Source organism: Arachis ipaensis, chromosome B05, assembly GCF_000816755.2.
Source record: "Arachis ipaensis cultivar K30076 chromosome B05, Araip1.1, whole genome shotgun sequence".
NCBI classification, from domain to species: domain Eukaryota; kingdom Viridiplantae; phylum Streptophyta; class Magnoliopsida; order Fabales; family Fabaceae; genus Arachis; species Arachis ipaensis.
Genome location: NC_029789.2, coordinates 75,543,412 through 75,561,803, shown reverse-complemented (window position 1 = coordinate 75,561,803; position 18,392 = coordinate 75,543,412). Strand labels below are relative to the sequence as shown.

Sequence of the window (18,392 nt, the reverse complement as noted above, 5' to 3'; positions counted from 1 at the left end):
TTGGAGGTCCAACGCTCCCTCAAACGTGAGCATCAGCCAATTGTGCAGAGACTTGCTCTGCTTCTCTTGCACGTTGGAGTCAACGTTGGTGGTCCAACTTGGCCACCAACGTTGCTTCTTCTTCATCTTCTCCAGGCTCCTTCTTCAACTCTTTCCATGCCTTTCTTCACCTGTCATCAACCACTATATGCATCAAAGCCTTGCTAAAGTCATGGGAATTCTCATCATTCTTAGCACACCAATATTTATAGCAAAATACTCATGAAATTTCAACCAATTAACCATGATTGAATGAATCTAGGCATACATGAATTTCTACCCAATTTGCTTACTTATAACTCAAGAAAGTGCATAGAACCTATTAAAAACAAAGAAAAAGGCTAGTGAAACTAGCCTAAGATGCCCTGGCATCGCAACACCAAACTTAAATCTTGCTTGTCCCTAAGCAAGCACTGAATTATTAAAGGTTATAAACATGGTGGATTGATATCACCTTGTCTCCAGGGGAGAAACCTTCTGTAGGAACCTTCTTGTTTCTCCATCCCCTTGGCAGTCTCTTCACAACTCTTTTCTCTTCTTCCAGTAGTGCTCCATTGACTCTTGTTGTGTTAGGGAGATCTTTGTTAGCTGCTCTTCTTGATTCGTGTGGCTTTAGCTCTTTCTTGAATTCTCTTGGTTGCTGTATCTCTTGAAATTCTTGCTTGTTCACCAAGGACTATTTCAGTGGTTCAGCTGCTGATTCACTGTTGCTTTCCCTTGTGCACATGTTACTGTGATCATCCTTTGGCTCCTTTGGTTCTGGCTCAGATTCGGATGGAAGTTTGAATGCATAAAAGGTAAGATGTTCATCATGTATTCTCAGGATTAACTCTCCTTGTTCCACGTCTATCAGGGCTCTAGCAGTGTCTAGAAATGGTCTCCCCAGAATAATGGGAGGAAGATAACTTTCCTCCATGTCCAAAATGACAAAGTCAGTGGGGAGGAAGTAGTTCCCCACTTTCACCAGCACATTTTTTACTACTCCTTTGGCTTGCTTCTGAGTTTTGTCTGCCAATTGGATGATTACATCCGTAGATCTCAGCTCATGGATTTGCAACTTCTTCATAAGAGATAGAGGCATCACATTTATGCTAGCTCCTAAGTCACAAAACCCTCTGTCAATTTTTGTTTCTCCTATGGCACATGGAATATGAAAGCTCCCTGGATCTTTTTTCTTCAGGAGTACGTCCTTCTGAATAAGAGCACTACATTTCTTATTCATCACCACTATTTGGCCACCCTTCAGGTTGCCCTTTCTGGCTAGTAGCTCTTTAATGCACTTGATGTATGTGGACATCTGTTGGAGAATTTTGATGAAGGAAATGTTGACACTGAGAGATGCAAACATATCTAGGAATCTTGAATATGACTTTTCTTCCTCACTTCCCTTTAGTCTTTGAGGAAATGGTGCTTTTGGCACATAAGGTTTCGGAGTTTCCTCCCTTGTTGCTTCTTTGTTTTATATAGATCCAATTCCTTGTTCCTTTTTCTCTTAGTTGCTTTAGAAGCTTCCTTTGATGTGCTCTGTTGGTTTGCTGGTATCTTCATCTAGAATTTATTCATTTGCAAGTGTAACTGCCTTACACTCTTCCCATCTCACCTTCTTCATTTCCCCTCTTGCATTCTTCTCAGTGTCACTTGGGAAACTATCAGTGGGCTTCGGAATCTGCTATAAAAGATGTCCTACTTGAGATTATAGATTCTTAATAACCTCTCCTTGGCTTTTTAGACTCCCCTTCACCTCTTCCTTGAATTTCTTCATGTCTTCAAATTCCTTGCCTAGTGTTGCAAGCATAGCTTCAATCCTGGCCATTCTGTTCTCATCATGTGGTGCTGATTGGTTGGAATTGGGGTGTTGAGATTGGTTGTTGTGACTTTGGTATGGTGGCTGTGAATAACTATTTTGTATGGTCTGATATGATTTTCGGTTGGAGTTTTGGTGAGTGGAGTTATTGTACTGGTTAGGATTATGAGCTCTGTGGTCATGGCCTTGGTTTTGTTGGATCTCCCACCCAAAGTTTGGGTGGTTCCTCCAACCTTAATTATAGGTTTTAGAGTATGGATCATTAGTTTGCCTAGATGAATTCTCAAGGTAATTAGCTTCCTCCTAGTTAACTCCTTCTTCTGTCTTCAACTCTTCTTGGGGTGATGATTGAGTGTGGATAGCTGCAGCCTGATTCTTCTCCATGCGCTTGGTCAATTCAGCCAGTTGCTTGGTGATCATCTTGTTCTGGGCCAGGATTGCATCCATATGGTTCAATTTCAAGACTCCCCTGTTGTTGCTTCTGTCCGAGGCATAAAAATACTCATTGTCAGCCACTGTCTCTATAACATCAATGGCTTCTTCAATGGTCTTCTTCTTGTTTAGGGAACCTCCAGATGAGTGATCTACAGCCTTTCTTGATTCATAATTCAGCCCTTCATAGAAGATGTAAATTTGCACCCACTCATTAAATACATCACGGGGGCATTTCTTTGTTAAATCCTTGAATCTCTCCGAGGCTTCATAAAGAGTTTTACCATCCTACTGTCTGAATATCTACACTTTAGTTCTTAGCCTGTTTACTCTTTGTGGAGGGTAGAACCTTGTCAAGAATCTGTTCATTACATCTTCCCAGGTTATCATACTTTCCTTTGGGAATGATTCCAGCCATTTTGATGCTTTGTCCCTCAAAGAAAATAGAAACAGTAGCAATCTATAGGTGTCAGGATGAATGCCATTAGATTTAACTGTATCACATATCCTTTGGAATTTAGTGAGATGCTCATTAGGATCCTCTTGTGCACTACCCCCAAAAGAACAGTTGTTCTGGACAAGAGTTATGAGCTGAGGCTTCAATTCGAAATTATTAGCATGGATAGTTGGCCTTTGAATGTTGCTACCATAATTTCCTGGATTTGGATTGATGTATCATCCCAGGACTCTCCTCTCTTGTCTAGCAGGGTTGGCTCCACCTCTTCTGGCATGATTGTTCACCTCTCCTTCATGATGGTTTTCCATATCATCCTCCATGGTTATATCAATGTATTCCTCCTCTTCTTCTACACCAACAACCCTCTTTCCTCTTGCTTCCCTCCTTAATCTCAGGAAGGTTCTTTTCGGTTCACTATCAAATGAGGTTGAAATTTTCTTTCTCCTACTTGTCATACAATGAACAAGTACAAGAAATGGAAATTGCAATATCCACTAAAACAGAGTATAGTTAGCTTGGTTAGAGCAATTTATCAAATGGTTAGTGGGTTAGCTTGCTGGAAAGTAAAGAAGCAAGGTAAAATTAATGAAAAAATAACTAAAATTTGCAGAAATTAAATGTAACAAAAGAAATTGGAATTCAAGTAACAAAAGAAAATAAAAGTTCTCAATCTAGTTATCCTACAATTTAGTAATTGTCAATACAAAATCAATCCCCGGCAACGGCGCCATAAACTTGATTCACGAAAACTCACCTCTGAACAAATTTTCTTCCGACAAGTACACTGAATTGTCGTCAAGTAAAAACTCACTGTAGAGTGAGGTCGAATCCCACATGGATTGGTAGATCGATCAATTATAATTGGTGAATTGTTCTAGTTGAGCAAAATCAGAATTTAATTGGGATTGCAGAAAGTAAAATTGGCGGGAAACTTAAATTGCAAGAATTTAAAGGAACAGAAAATTAAATTGCAGGGAATTAAAGTGCAGAAGCTTAAATTGCAAGAAATTAAATGGGAAGGGGGAATTAGCATGAAATTAAAGAGCAGAAAGTAAATAGAATGGGTAGATCAGAGAATGGGGAATTCATTGGGTTCGAGAGATGTATAATTCTCCGGATCAAATTCATTTTCATCTCTTCTACAATCAATGCATTCATTGATCTCCTCGGCAATCTTAAGTGATTGGATCCCAATTCCTTGGCTCATCAATCTCTCTAAGAATGAACAATTGCCCAATTCCTTGATTTAAGGGCTCATGGAAAGAGATGAAGTTTGGTCACCGATTGATAGCACGGAAACTTGTCTCTCAACAATTTTCCTTCGGCAAGTGTACCGAATTATCGTCAAGTAAAAACTCATAATAAAGTGAGGTCGAATCCCACAGGGATTGATTAGTCAAGCAACTTTAATTAGAGGAATGTTCTAGTTGAGCGAAGCAGAATTTGGTTTGAGAGTTGCAGGAAATTAAATGGCGGGAAAGTAAATTGCAGAAAATATAAATGCTGGAAGTAAAGAGCTGAAAGTAAATGACGGAAAGTAAATTACAGAATTGTAAATGGGAATGGGGAAGATGCTCATGAAAGTAAATTGCAGAAATTAAAGAGAATGGGTAAGATCAGAAATGGGGATTCATTGGGCTTAGGAGATGTTGCATTCTCTGGATCAAGTTCATTTTCATCCCTTCCTCAATCAATGCATTCATTGATCTCCTTGGCAATCTTAAGTGATCGAATTCCAATTCCTTGGTAATTCAATCTCTCAAATCTTGATCAATAGCCAATTTCTTGGTCAATTGCTCATGAGAAGAGATGAAGTATGGTCACTGATTATACCACATGCATTCCCAGATCAAGTGTTGGTAGGATTATAGTCACCATACCCAACAAAACCCAATTTGGTCCAACATGAGAAAGCATTTCTAGCATGATCTCTTCATTCCTCTTCCAAGGTTCAGAAGAGATTCAAGTATGAATAGCTTCTTTTCCAAGATAACTACCCAATGGGATGAAGATTGAAAGCTTTCCAGTAAAATCAAGAGAAAAGATAGAAGAAGAGTAATGAAAATTAGTATTGATCCATCAAATTACAACAGAGCTCCCTAACCCAATGAAAGGGGTTTAGTTGTTCATAGCTCTGGAAATGGAAAACAAAGATGGAGAATACATCATGAAAACTAGAACTAGAAGTGCAGAGAAAGTAAATTATCCAGAGAGTAGTTCTCAATTTCCCATCCCCCCAAAAGCTGCTTCCTGATTCAAAACTACCCCTATATATACTACTCTTCTGATCTTCTAGTTGATTCTTCAAGTCTTGGATATGGGCCTTTGGATCTTGAGTTTGAAGCAGTTATCTTCTGCATTGGGCTTAGCTTTACTTGCAGAGAGAAAGTGTGAAGTAGGAAAGGTCTTTAGCTCAGGACGTTAGTGGTGTTAACGTTAAGTGAGAGTGTGGGTTCGAGAACGTTAGTGGCAATCACCTTTTTCACTAACGTTCTTCACCCAGGGATGATCCACGTTAACTTCAACGTTAGTGGCACCAACGTGACTACTAACGTTGCCTCTTGGTCCTTTGCACACATTATTGGAGCTCACCTTTTCCAATAACGTTGAGAGTCCTCCATTCCCCTTACGTTAGAGTCCACGTTAGCTTAGTTAACGTAGCTCTTAACGTAGGCTTGCCAATCCTTTGAGAACGTTAATGACACTTACCTTTGTCACTAACGTTCCAAGGTGCCCCTACTTCCCACGTTAGAGTCCACGTTAACTAAGTTAACGTGGCTTCTAACGTGGTAATGATAGCCATCTCCAACGTTAGTGACAAAGGTGAGTGTCACTAACGTTGGCTCATCATCCTATCCTCAACGTTAGCTTCCACGATAACTATAACGTGGGAGGAGTTAACGTGGCTCATAGTGGCTCATTGTGGCTCATTCCAACGTTAGTGACAAAGGTAAGTGTCACTAACATTGGTGATCACTTGCTTTCTCCACGTTAGCTTCCACGTTAACTAAGTTAACGTGGCAACTAACGTGGCTCATTGTAGCTTGGCCAACGTTAGTGACAAAGGTGAGTGTCACTAACGTTGGCTCATCATCCTATCCTCAACGTTAGCTTCCACGATAACTAAGTTAACGTGGGAGTTAACGTGGCTCATAGTGGCTCATTGTGGCTCATTCCAACGTTAGTGACAAAGGTAAGTGTCACTAACATTGGTGATCACTTGCTTTCTCCACGTTAGCTTCCACGTTAACTAAGTTAACGTGGCAACTAACGTGGCTCATTGTAGCTTGGCCAACGTTAGTGACAAAGGTGAGTGTCACTAACGTTGGCTTCTCTTTTGCTTTCCAACGTTAGAGTCCACGTTAACTGAGTTAACGTGGCTCTTAACGTGGCCAGTTGTGAGCTTGGTCCAACGTTAGTAACAAAGGTGAGTGTCACTAACGTTGGCTCCACTTTCTTTCTTCCACGTTAGTGTTCACGTTAACTTAGTTAACGTGAATCTTAACGTGGGCTATGATGGCTTCGAGGACGTTATTGGCGATTACTTTTCTCATTAACGTTTTAAGCTAGCTCCCATTCCACGTTGTTGGTCATGTTAGTTAGACTAACGTGGCTGCTAACGTGGCTCTTTCTTGCTTCCTTTGTCCTGAAATCAAGCAATAAAGTGCATCAAAGTTCTAATCCACATCATGAGACATGCATCATCCAATTTGTCATCTAATTCATGCAAAATTCTCATGAAATCATGTAAAGTACACAATGTATGCTTAAATCAAGATGTAAGTGAATTTCTACCCAAAACTTGCTTATTTCCTAAGAAAATGCATGAAACTACCCTTAAACAGTAAATAAAAGGTCAGTGAAACTGGCCAAAATGCCCTGGCATCACAACACCAAACTTAAAGCTTGCTTGTCCCTAAGCAAGTGTTGGAACAAGAGAATGATGAATGAAATGCCAAGAGGAATGAGTCATTATTGTGGAAGTCATGTCCTTGGTTTTATGGTGGTTTCATGAATAGAAACTTAGATTCATTCCTTCACTGGCTTTCAGACCTTTATCATGTCCTGGATTACTCACTTAATTGCACCCTATGAGACTCTTATTCATTGATCCTTTTATTATTTTCAGGGCTTATTTGTGTTCTTAGGCTAAGTGCTCTGTGAGGGGGCGACTCTTTAAGATAAGCTTTCAGCCAGCACTCCCGAACCAGTTGGTTCAAGGTGCTAGGTGTTAAGACACCCCTAAGGACTTACTCCCTCAAATCTCTTTCCCCCATACATACACACCACAGGCACATGGTTTGTTTATTTTCTTTCTTGAGACTTTGGTGTCCAGCACCTCTTTGGGTTACTAAATATTCTGTAGCAAGGTTGCTCTTGATAGTGGACTTTCAGCTGATAATCCCGGGTTAGTTAACCCAAGTTACCAAGTGATGAAGCACTCCTAAGAACTTATTCATCCAAGCAGATCCTTGGTACAGGAGCACCACAGACACATCTCTCAAGTTTCAAACCCTTGGTGCCTAGCCTTATTCTTTATTAACTTTTCTTTCTTTTTCAACTCTTATTGTTCTTTTTCCCTTTTTTCTTATTAGGATCTTGTTATTTAGCTAGTCTCATGGGGTGTGTTTCAAGCATATGATTCAGGACAGATAGTTGTCTTCCCACCCTTGTTGGTGTACCAACTTAGCTAACTTATGACCACATCACACACTAAGGAACTTACTCCACAATATGAACTCCACTCTGGTCTTTGATAACAATCATTCTGTTTTTATTTGATTCAAAAGGAGACAAGCATACAAGTAAGCAAAGTGAAAATCCAGCAGGTATCGTGGACAGCACACATATGACAAAAGCAATAAAGCAACATTAAACTCTAATCATCTAAACTAATGAGCAACTATAAATCAAGTTCCTTCGGACTTCCAATTTTTTTAGCATTTTGAGTATATGGAATTAAGTAACAACACAACCTTCGGGTGATGGTTTCTTGCTATCCCCTTGTTGTCCTTACCCATAGTTTTTGCTCCTTCACTTCCTTGGATGATGGTGCACTATTTCCACAGAAGGTTCCTGCAAAGTTATTGGAAGTTGCATGTTTCCAAAGTACTTGAGACATAGTTAGCTTGCATGTATGCTTGCGAATTTCTAAACTTAATTTGGTGTGTGAACACCAAACTTAGCTCCTCGCAATACAGGGGAAACAACTTGTGATTTTTATTGAAATGACGATGAAAAAGAAACTACCTCAGGTTGGGTTGCCTCCCAACAAAGCGCTCTTTTAGCGTCGCTAGCTCGACGATTCCTCCATTACTTGAGATGATACTTCACTTTGGGGTTTTCCCCCATGTTGCCCATATAGTGTTTGAGTCTTTGTCCGTTCACAGTGAAAGTCCTCTCCGAACTTTCATCCATGATTTCTATGTGCCCATATAGCGAGACTTTTGTAACAAGAAAGGGTCCTGACCACCTTGATTTGAGTTTGCCAGGGAACAGTCTCAATTTGGAGTTGTAGAGGAATACTTGCTGTCCCTTTTCGAAACTCCTTAGTGCCAGATGCAGGTCATGTCTTCTCTTCGCCTTTTCTTTATAAATCTTGGCATTTTCATAGGCTTGAGATCTAAATTCCTCCATCTCTTGTAGCTGCAAGATCCTCTTTGCACCAGCAGCGATGCTGTCAAAATTTAATAACTTGAGAGCCCAGAGAGCTTTGTGATCCAGCTCCAGTGGTAGATGACAAGCTTTTCCATACACCAGTTGGTATGGGGACATCCCTAGTGGCGTTTTGAATGCTGTTCTGTATGCCCAAAGAGCATCATCCAGCTTCTTCGACCAATCCTTTCTTGATATACCCACAGTCTTTTCCAAAATCCTTTTTAGCTCTCTGTTAGATATCTCAGTTTGCCCACTTGTTTGGGGATAGTAAGGTGTGGCAACCTTGTGTTTCACCCCGTATCGTAGGAGAAGAGTTTCTAGTGGTCTGTTACAAAAATGGCTCCCTCCATCACTGATGAGTGCTCGTGGGACTCCAAACCAGCTAAAAATATTCTTCCTGAGGAAGTTAATGACCACCTTGTTATCATTTGTTGGGGTTGAAATAGCCTCCACCTACTTGGAAACGTAGTCCACTGCCACCAAAATGTACTTGTTTGGATATGAGGTTGGGAATGGTCCCATGAAATCGATTCCCCATACATCAAACAGTTCCATTTCTAAGATGAAATTTTGTGGCATCTCATTTCTTTTGGGCAAGTTCCCAGATCTTTGGCACTCATTGCAGCTCTTTACTAGTTCTTTAGCATCCTTGAAAAGGGTAGGCCAAAAGAATCCGCTTTGTAACACCTTTGCTGCAGTTCTGTCCCCTCCAAAATGGCCTTCATAGCATGAGCCGTGACAATTCCACAGGACTTCCCGTCCCTCTTCTTCTGAAACACATCTTCTCAGGATTCCATCTGAATATTTCTTGAAGAGATATGGCTCATCCCAGACAAAATATTTTGCATCATTTATGAGCTTCCTTTTTTGATGTTTATTGATCATTGGAGGTAAGGCCCCAGTTGCCTTGAAGTTGGCAATGTCTGCGAACCATGGTGCTTTGTGAACTGTCATCAACTGCTCATCAGGGAAGAGCTCATTTACACTAGTATCATGTGTTCTACCTTCAGCATGAGGGATTCTGGATAGGTGATCCGCTACTTTGTTCTCTACTCCCTTCTTGTCTCTTATTTCAATATTGAATTCCTGTAACAATAAAATCCATCTTATTAGTCTTGGTTTTGATTCTTGCTTGGCAAACAAATATTTAAGTGCTGTGTGATCTGTGAAAATAATCACTTTAGCACCAATGAGGTATGATCTAAACTTGTCAAATGCAAAAACTATTGCTAGCAACTCCTTTTCAGTAGTGGTATAATTTCTTTGAGTTTCATTGAGGACTTTACTAGCATAGTATATCACATGGACTAAGTTATCTCTCCTCTGCCCTAACACGGCCCCAACTGCAAAGTCAGATGCATCACACATCAATTCAAAGGGTAAGTTCCAATCAGGTGGGGAAATGATAGGGGCAGAGGACAATCTTTTTTTCAAATTCTCGAATGCTTGCATGCATGTTTCATTGAAGATAAATGGTGTATCAGATACAAGGAGATTGCTCAAGGGGTTGGCTATCTTTGAAAAATCTTTAATAAATCTTCTGTAAAAGCCAGCATGCCTTAAAAAGCTTCTAATTGCCTTGACATCACTAGGTGGAGGAAGTTTTTCAATAAGTTCCACTTTAGCTCTGTCCACCTCAATGCCTTGGATAGAAACCTTATGGCCAAGGACTATTCCTCCTGTCACCATAAAGTGACATTTCTCCCAGTTCAAGACCAGATTAGTCTCTTGGCACCTTTTCAATACCAAGGCTAGATGATTCAGGCAGCTATGAAAGGAATCTCCGAATACCGAGAAATCATCCATAAAAACTTCAATGAATTTCTCTATCATATATGAGAAAATAGAAAGCATGCAGCATTGAAAAGTCGCAGGTGCATTACATAGCCCAAATGGCATGCGCCTGTAAGCAAACACTCCATATGGGCAAGTAAATGAGGTTTTCTTCTGGTCTCTAGGATCAACCATTATTTGGTTATATCCTGAATAACTGTCGAGAAAACAATAGTATGAGTGTCTTGCAAGTCTTTCCAACATCTGATCCATGAATGGAAGGGGGAAATGATCTTTTCGTGTAGCTTCATTTAGTTTTCTGTAGTCTATGCACATTCGCCATCCTGTGACTGTCCTGGTGGGGATTAGTTCGTTCCTCTCATTGGGAACTACAGTGATTCCTCCCTTTTTCGGAACAACATGCACGGGACTAACCCAGGGGCTGTCTGAGATCGGGTAGATTACCCCTCCCTGCCACAACTTCATAACTTCCTTCTGTACCACTTCCTTCATAATTGGGTTCATCCTCCTTTGGGATTGAATGGATGGTTTGGCATCATCTTTCAATAGTATTTTATGCATGCATATGGCCGAACTGATCCCTTTTAGGTCAGCGAGGGTCCATCCAATGGCATTTTTATGCCTTCGCAACACTTGGAGCAGTTCATTCTCTTGATCTTGGCTGAGGGATGAGTTTATGATCACTGGGTAGCTTTCATTCTCGCCTAAGTATGCATATTTGAGAGTGGGTGGCAGTGCTTTGAGTTCAAGTTTGGGTGCTTCTAACTTTTCATTCTCTTCCTTTGGTGCACCTTGTATATGAATCTCTACTGTTGCAACCTCTTCACTAGATGTTGACTCCTCCTCTGTTAACCTTTCAGGTTCTTCTTCGTTAAAGCTCTCCTGCACTACATCTTCCAATGAGTCCAACCTCATACATTCTCCCAATTGTTCTGGTGGGTAACTCATGGCCTTGAACACATTGAATGTCATCTTTTCATTGTGTAATCTTAAGGTGAGGTCACCTTTTTGGACATCAATGACAGCTCCAGCAGTAGCTAAGAATGGTCTTCCCAAGATGATAGAGGCCTTGGCTTCCTCCTGCATGTCCAACACCACAAAGTCTGCTGGAAAGATGAAATCCCCCACCTTCACCAGCAAATCTTCCACTACACCATGAGGGAAATTGAATGATCGGTCTGCCAGTTGTAGGGCCATTTTTGTTGGCTTAGCCTCCTCGATCTTCATTTTCCTCATCATAGCTACTGACATCAGATTTATGCTGGCTCCTAAGTCACATAGAGCTTTCTCCACTGTGATCTCCCCTATAATACAAGGGATCTAGAAGCTCCCAGGATCCTTCAATTTCTGGGGTAGTTTATGCTAAATGATAGCACTACATTCTTCGGTTAGTATCACAGTCTCGTTGCTCTTCTAACTTCTCTTCTTAGTCATCAATTCCTTCAAGAACTTGGCATAGAGCGGCATTTGCTCTATTGCTTCAGCAAAGGGTATGTTAATCTGTAATTTCTTGAAGATTTCTAAAAATTTGGAGAACTGGCTGTCATCCCCTTTCTTCTTCAGTTGTTGAGGATATGGTACTTTTGGAGCATATGGCTTCAGCTCTCCTTCCTTTTGACGTGAGTTGGAGGTGGGGATTTGAACTTCATCTTGTTCCTCCTTCTTTCCAACTGAATCTTTCTCTTGGGGTTGCTTGGGAATATCCTTTAATTCTTTTCCACTTCTGAGGGTTATAGCCTGACACTCCTCCCTTTGGTTTGAGTCTGTATCGCTGCGAGGGTTGTGGCTGGAAATTCTCTTGAATAGGTAGTCAATTTGTGTCTCAAGTTTCTTGATGGTAGCATCTTGATTCTGCATATTGGACTGCACTTCTTCTCGGAATGCCTTATTGTCTTGAATCTCTTTGCATATGCCTTCAAGCAAAGTCTCAATTTTGGAGAGTCTTTCTTCAGATGATGGTGAGTTGAGAGTGGATGGGTGAGTTGGGTCATTTTAGTTTTGGTATGGATGTGGAGAGGTGTTGTTAGGGTGGTGTTGATATGATCTCTGCGTAGAGTGTTGGTGAGCTGCATGGTTGTTGGGGTTGTGACGTCTCTGATCTTGGCTTTGATCTTGTTGATTCCCCCACCCAAAGTTTGGGTGATTCCTCCAACCAGGGTTGTACGTTTTGGAGTAAGGATCATGGGTCTGCCTAGGTGAGTTTCCAATGTAGTTGGCTTGTTCTGGCTCCTCCTCTGCCTCAGCATTCACTCCCTATTGGGTTGCTGATGAGGTGGTGATTGCTACTACTTGGTTCCTCTCCATCTTCTTGGTGAGGTCAGCCAGCTGCTTGGTAATAAGCTTGTTTTGGGCCAGCAGTGCATCCACATTGTTTAGTTCCATCACTCCTCTAGTGTTGCCTCTTTCAGAAGCATAGAAATAGTCATTCTCTGCTACAGTTTCAATGACATCTATGGCCTTCTCAATGGTCTTCTTCTTGTTCAGAGATCCCCCGGATGAATGGTCTACTGCCTTCTTTGATTCATAAGAGAGGCCTTCATAGAAAATGTGTAACTGCACCCATTCATTGAACATATCTGGTGGGCACCTTCTTGTCAGGTCCTTGAACCTCTCCCATGCTTCATATAGAGTCTCACCATCCTGCTGCCTGAATGTTTGCACCTCAGCTCTCAGCCTGTTGATCCGTTGAGGAGGATAGAATGTTGCCAAGAATTTGTTCACCACATCTTCTCAGGTTGCTAAACTCTCCTTTGGGAAGGATTCCAGCCATTTAGATGCCTTGTCCTTAAGTGAGAAAGGAAACAGAAGTAGTCTATAGGTGTCAGGATGAACACTATTGGACTTCACAGTATTGCATATCCTCAGGAAGGTGGTTAGATGTTGATTGGGGTCTTCTTGGACGCCTCCTCCGAATGAACAGTTGTTCTGAACAAGGGTGATGAGCTGTGGCTTTAGTTCAAAGTTGTTGGCATGTATGGTTGGCCTTTGGATGCTACTCCCACAGTTTCCTGGGTTTGGGTTGATGTAAGAGCCTAGAACTCTTCTCTCTTACCCAGCATGATTTGCTAGACCTTCTCTGCCATGGTTGTGAGCCTCTTCTTCATGATGGTTCTCCAAATTCTCCTCCATGTCTGGTTCAAAGTACTCTTCCTCTTCCTCAGCACCAACTACTCTCTTTCCTCTTGCTTCCCTCCTTAATCTAAGGAAGGTCCTCTCTAGTTCAGAATCAAAGGAAGTTGAAGCCCCGCTTCTTCTCCCTGTCATACAACCAACAAGGCACAAGCAAAGAAATAGATGCAGAAAGTACTCTTATTAAAATTGCTGTTAGTGTGAGAGATGCAATATATCAAACAGTTAGTGGGTTAGTGAACTGAATGGTAAATAACTAAGAAAAAGGAGTAGAGGGGAAGAGAGGAAAATAACTAAAACTGAAAGTAATTAACTCAAACAGAAATTTAAATCAAACAAAAGAAAAATGCTCAATCTAGTTATCCTCCAATTTAGTCATTGTTGATACAAAATCAATCCCCGGCAACGGCGCCATAAACTTGATAGCACGGAAACTTGTCCTTTAACAAATCTCCCTCGGCAAGTATACCGAATTGTCGTCAAGTAAAAACTCAAAATAGAGTGAGGTCGAATCCCACAGGGATTGATTGGTCAAGCAACTTTAATTGGAAGAATGCTCTAGTTGAGCTAATGATAGCACGGAAACTTGTCTCTCAACAATTTTCCTTCGGCAAGTGTACCGAATTATCGTCAAATAAAAACTCACAATAGAGTAAGGTTGAATCCCACAGGGATTGATTGGTCAAGCAACTTTAATTAGAGGAATGTTCTAGTTGAGCGAAGCAGAATTTGGTTTGAGAGTTGCAGGAAATTAAATGGCAGGAAAGTAAATAGCAGAAAATGTAAATGCTGGAAGTAAAGAGCTGAAAGTAAATGACGGAAAGTAAATTGCAGAATTGTAAATGGGAATGGGGAAGATGCTCATGAAATTAAATTGCAGAAATTAAAGAGAATGGGTAAGATCAGAAATGGGGATTCATTGGGCTTAGAAGATGTTGCATTCTCCGGATCAAGTTCATTTTCACCTCTTCCTCAATCAATGCATTCATTGATCTCCTTGGCAATCTTAAGTGATCGAATTCCAATTCCTTGGTAATTCAATCTCTCAAATCTTGATCAATAGCCAATTCCTTGGTCAATTGCTCATGAGAAGAGATGAAGTATGGTCACTGATTATACCACATGCATTCCCAAATCAAGTGTTGGTAGGATTATAGTCACCATACCAAACTAAACCCAATTTGGTTCAACATGAGAAAGCATTTCAAGCATGATCTCTTCATTCCTCTTCCAAGGTTCAGAAGAGATCCAAGTATGAATAGCTTCTTTTCCAAGATAACTACCCAATGGGATGAAGATTGAAAGCTTTCCAGTAAAATCAAGAGAAAAGATAGAAGAAGAGTAATGAAAATTAATATTGATCCATCAAATTACAACAGAGCTCCCTAACCCAATGAAAGGGGTTTCGTTGTTCATAGCTCTGGAAATGGAAAACAAAAATGGAGAATACATCATGAAAACTAGAACTAAAAGTGCAGAGAAAGTAAATTATACAGAGAGTAGTTCTCAATTTCCCATCCCCCCAAAAGCTGCTTCCTGATTCAAAACTACCCCTATATATACTACTCTTCTGATCTTCTAGTTGATTCTTCAAGTCTTGGATATGGGCCTTTGGATCTTGAGTTTGAAGCAGTTATCTTCTACAGTTGGCTTAGCTTTACTTGTAGAGAGAAAGTGTGAAGTAGGAAGGGTCTTTAGCTCAGGACGTTAGTGGCGTTAACGTTAAGTGAGAATGTGGGTTTGAGAACGTTAGTGGCAATCACCTTTTTCACTAACGTTCCTTTCCCAGGGATGATCCACGTTAACTTCAACGTTAGTGGCACCAACATGACCACTAACGTTGCCTCTTGGTACTTCGCACACGTTATTGGGGCTCACCTTTTCCAATAATGTTGAGAGTCCTCCCTTCCCCTTACGTTAGAGTCCACGTTAGCTTAGTTAACGTGGCTCTTAACGTAGGCTTGCCAATCCTTCGAGAATGTTAGTGACGCTTACCTTTGTCACTAACGTTCCAAGGTGCCCCTACTTCCCACGTTAGAGTCCACGTTAACTAAGTTAACGTGGCTTCTAACGTGGTAATGATAGCCATCTCCAACGTTAGTGACAAAGGTGAGGGTCACTAACGTTGGCTCATCATCCTATCCTCAACGTTAACTTCGACGTTAACTAAGTTAACGTGGGAGTTAACGTAGCTCATAGTGGCTCATTGTGGCTCATTCCAACGTTAGTGACAAAGGTAAGTGTCACTAACGTTGGCGATCACTTGCTTTCTCTACCTTAGCTTCCACGTTAAATAAGGTAATGTGGCAACTAACGTGGCTCATTGTAGCTTGGCCAACGTTAGTGACAAAGGTGAGTGTCACTAACGTTGGCCTTATTTCTTTCTTCCACGTTAGAGTTCACGTTAACTTAGTTAACGTGACTCTTAACGTGGGCTATGATGGCTTTCGAGGACGTTATTGGCGATTACTTTTCTCATTAACGTTGCACGCTAGTTCCCATTCCACGTTGGTGGTCACGTTATTTAGACTAACGTGGCTGCCAACGTGGCTCTTTCTTACTTCCTTTTTCCTGAAATCAAGCAATAAAGTGCATCAAAGTTCTAATCCACATCATGAGACATGCATCATCCAATTTGTCATCTAATTCATGCAAAATTCTCATGAAATCATGTAAAGTGCACAATGTATGCTTAAATCAAGATGTAAGTGAATTTCTACCCAAAACTTGCTTATTTCCTAAGAAAATGCATGAAAATACCCTAAAACAGTAAAGAAAAGGTCAGTGAAACTGGCCAAAATGCCCTGGCATCACCGATTATACCACAGAAATTCATAGATTAAAGTGTTAGTAGGATTACATGTCACTATATCCATCCAAACCCCAATCTAATCCAATGTGAGAAAGTAATTCTAGTATGATCTCCTCATTCCTCTTCCAAGGTTCCGAAGAGATCCAATTATGTATAGCATCTTTCCCAAGATAACTATCCAATTGGATGAAGACCGAAAGCTTTCTAGTAAAATAAAGAGAAAAGAAAGAAAAAGATGAATGGAAATTACTATTGATCCATTGAATTACACAGAGCTCCCTAATCCAATGAAAGGGGTTTAGCTGTTCATAGCACTCAAAATGGAAATTACAATTGGAACATGCATTCTGAAATTCAAATTAAACAGAAAATTCTAAAGTAAAAAGTTCAGTAGTGTAAAGAATAGCAAAAAATGGAAAAAAGGTCCTCTCTAACTCAAATTCTAAGCTATTTATACACTTTCTTCCATTGATCTTCAATCTCTGAATTGGGCTTTTGGCCTTGATGGAATTAGGTTGAAAATGGCTCCAATTGATTTCTGTTACTGTTGAGAATAGATCTGTTTGAATTGTGAGTTCTGATGCTTTACGTTGGAGTCAACGTTTGATGGCCAACGTTGACGCAAACGCCATTTAGAACAAAACCAGAAAAACCAGAAAGCTTGTTGTCATTGGCGTTTGACTCAACGTTGGAGGGCCAACGTTCTGCTAACCCACGTGTACGCGTGCATCACGCGTGAGCGTGAAATATGAGATTTTGCTTATTCACGTGTACGCGTACACCACGCTTACGCGTGCATTGCCTTTTTTTCCATCCACGCATACGCGTCACTGACGCGTACGCATCGATTCAAAATTCTCAACTCCAACTTCTGGGCTTGGCATCGCGGATGTTGGAGGCAGCGTTTGAGGCAACGTTGGACTCCAACGTTCGCTTTGTGACGCGTACGCGTGACCCACGCGTACGCATGGATGGTCAATATTCCCATTCCACGCGTGCGCATGACGCACGCTTGTGCGTGAATCTGAAAATTTTGCTTTTTCACACGTACTCGTCACAGACGCGTACGCGTGGCTCAAAATTTATTTAGCTTCAGAATTGAATTTTTCATCACCACGTTGGGGGTAACGTTGGAGGTCCAAGGCTCCCTCAAACGTGAGCATCAGCCAATCGTGCAAAGACTTGCTCTGCTTCTCTTCCACGTTGGAGTCAACGTTGGCGGTCCAACTTGGCCACCAACGTTGCTTCTTCTTCATCTTCTCCAGGCTCCTTCTTCAACTCTTTCCATGCCTTTCTTCACCTGTCATCAACCACTATATGCATCAAAGCCTTGCTAAAGTCATGAGAATTCTCATCATTCTTAATACACCAATATTTATAGCAAAATACTCATGAAATTGCATCCAATTAACCATCATTGAATGAATCTAGGCATACATGAATTTCTACCCAATTTGCTTACTTAGAACTCAAGAAAGTGCATAAAATCTACTAAAAACAAAGAAAAAGGCTAGTGAAACTAGCCCAAGATGCCCTGGCATCATCATCCCCAAACACCACCTTAGCCCTTTCACACAAACGAAAGATGCTGCTAGGGTAGCCAAGCCGAGCTTCAAGATCATTCTTCTCGGCCATTTTTCGAGTATCTTTTGCTATGAGTTCATGAACCTTGATTTCCCCTCCTTTCATTATACAATGCACCATAGTTGCTCTGTTTATATTAACCTTTGAATTGTTCGAGTTAGAGAGAATGGACCTCCTTACTATCTCGAACCATCCCTTGGCCTCCGGGATGAGGTCTCCTCTTCTAATGAACTTAGGTGCTCCATTGGATTCCTTCACCAAATTGACTCCTATGACACAAATATCATTTACAATTTCGTCATGGTTAGGATTACCACTCATCCTTGATTGGTAACTTGCTTCATCAAATGGTACAGCTCGTAGCTTGAGTGCTCTCATGATGGACATTGGACTGAAATCAACTATCACCACCCTTACATAACTCTTGTAGGAGTCATCGTTCCTGTCTTGTCGAACTGCATTTGCATAGAACTCTCTAACAAGAGTTGCACTCACTTTTGTGACTGGATCAACAAGGAGTTCCCACCTTCTCCTTCCAATTTTCTCCCTAATTTCTGGACATTCATTATCCCTAAATTGAAAGGCCAACTCATGTACTATCTTTTTATCTGCCATCCATCAAAATTGTAATGCATCTGATGAGCGGATATTTTATACGCTTTTTGGCATCATTTTCATATAGT

General features: G+C 40.9%; 1 pseudogene; it reads right to left on the bottom strand.

The window, feature by feature from the left end:
• LOC110272042 lies at positions 716-18,324 on the bottom strand (annotated as a pseudogene).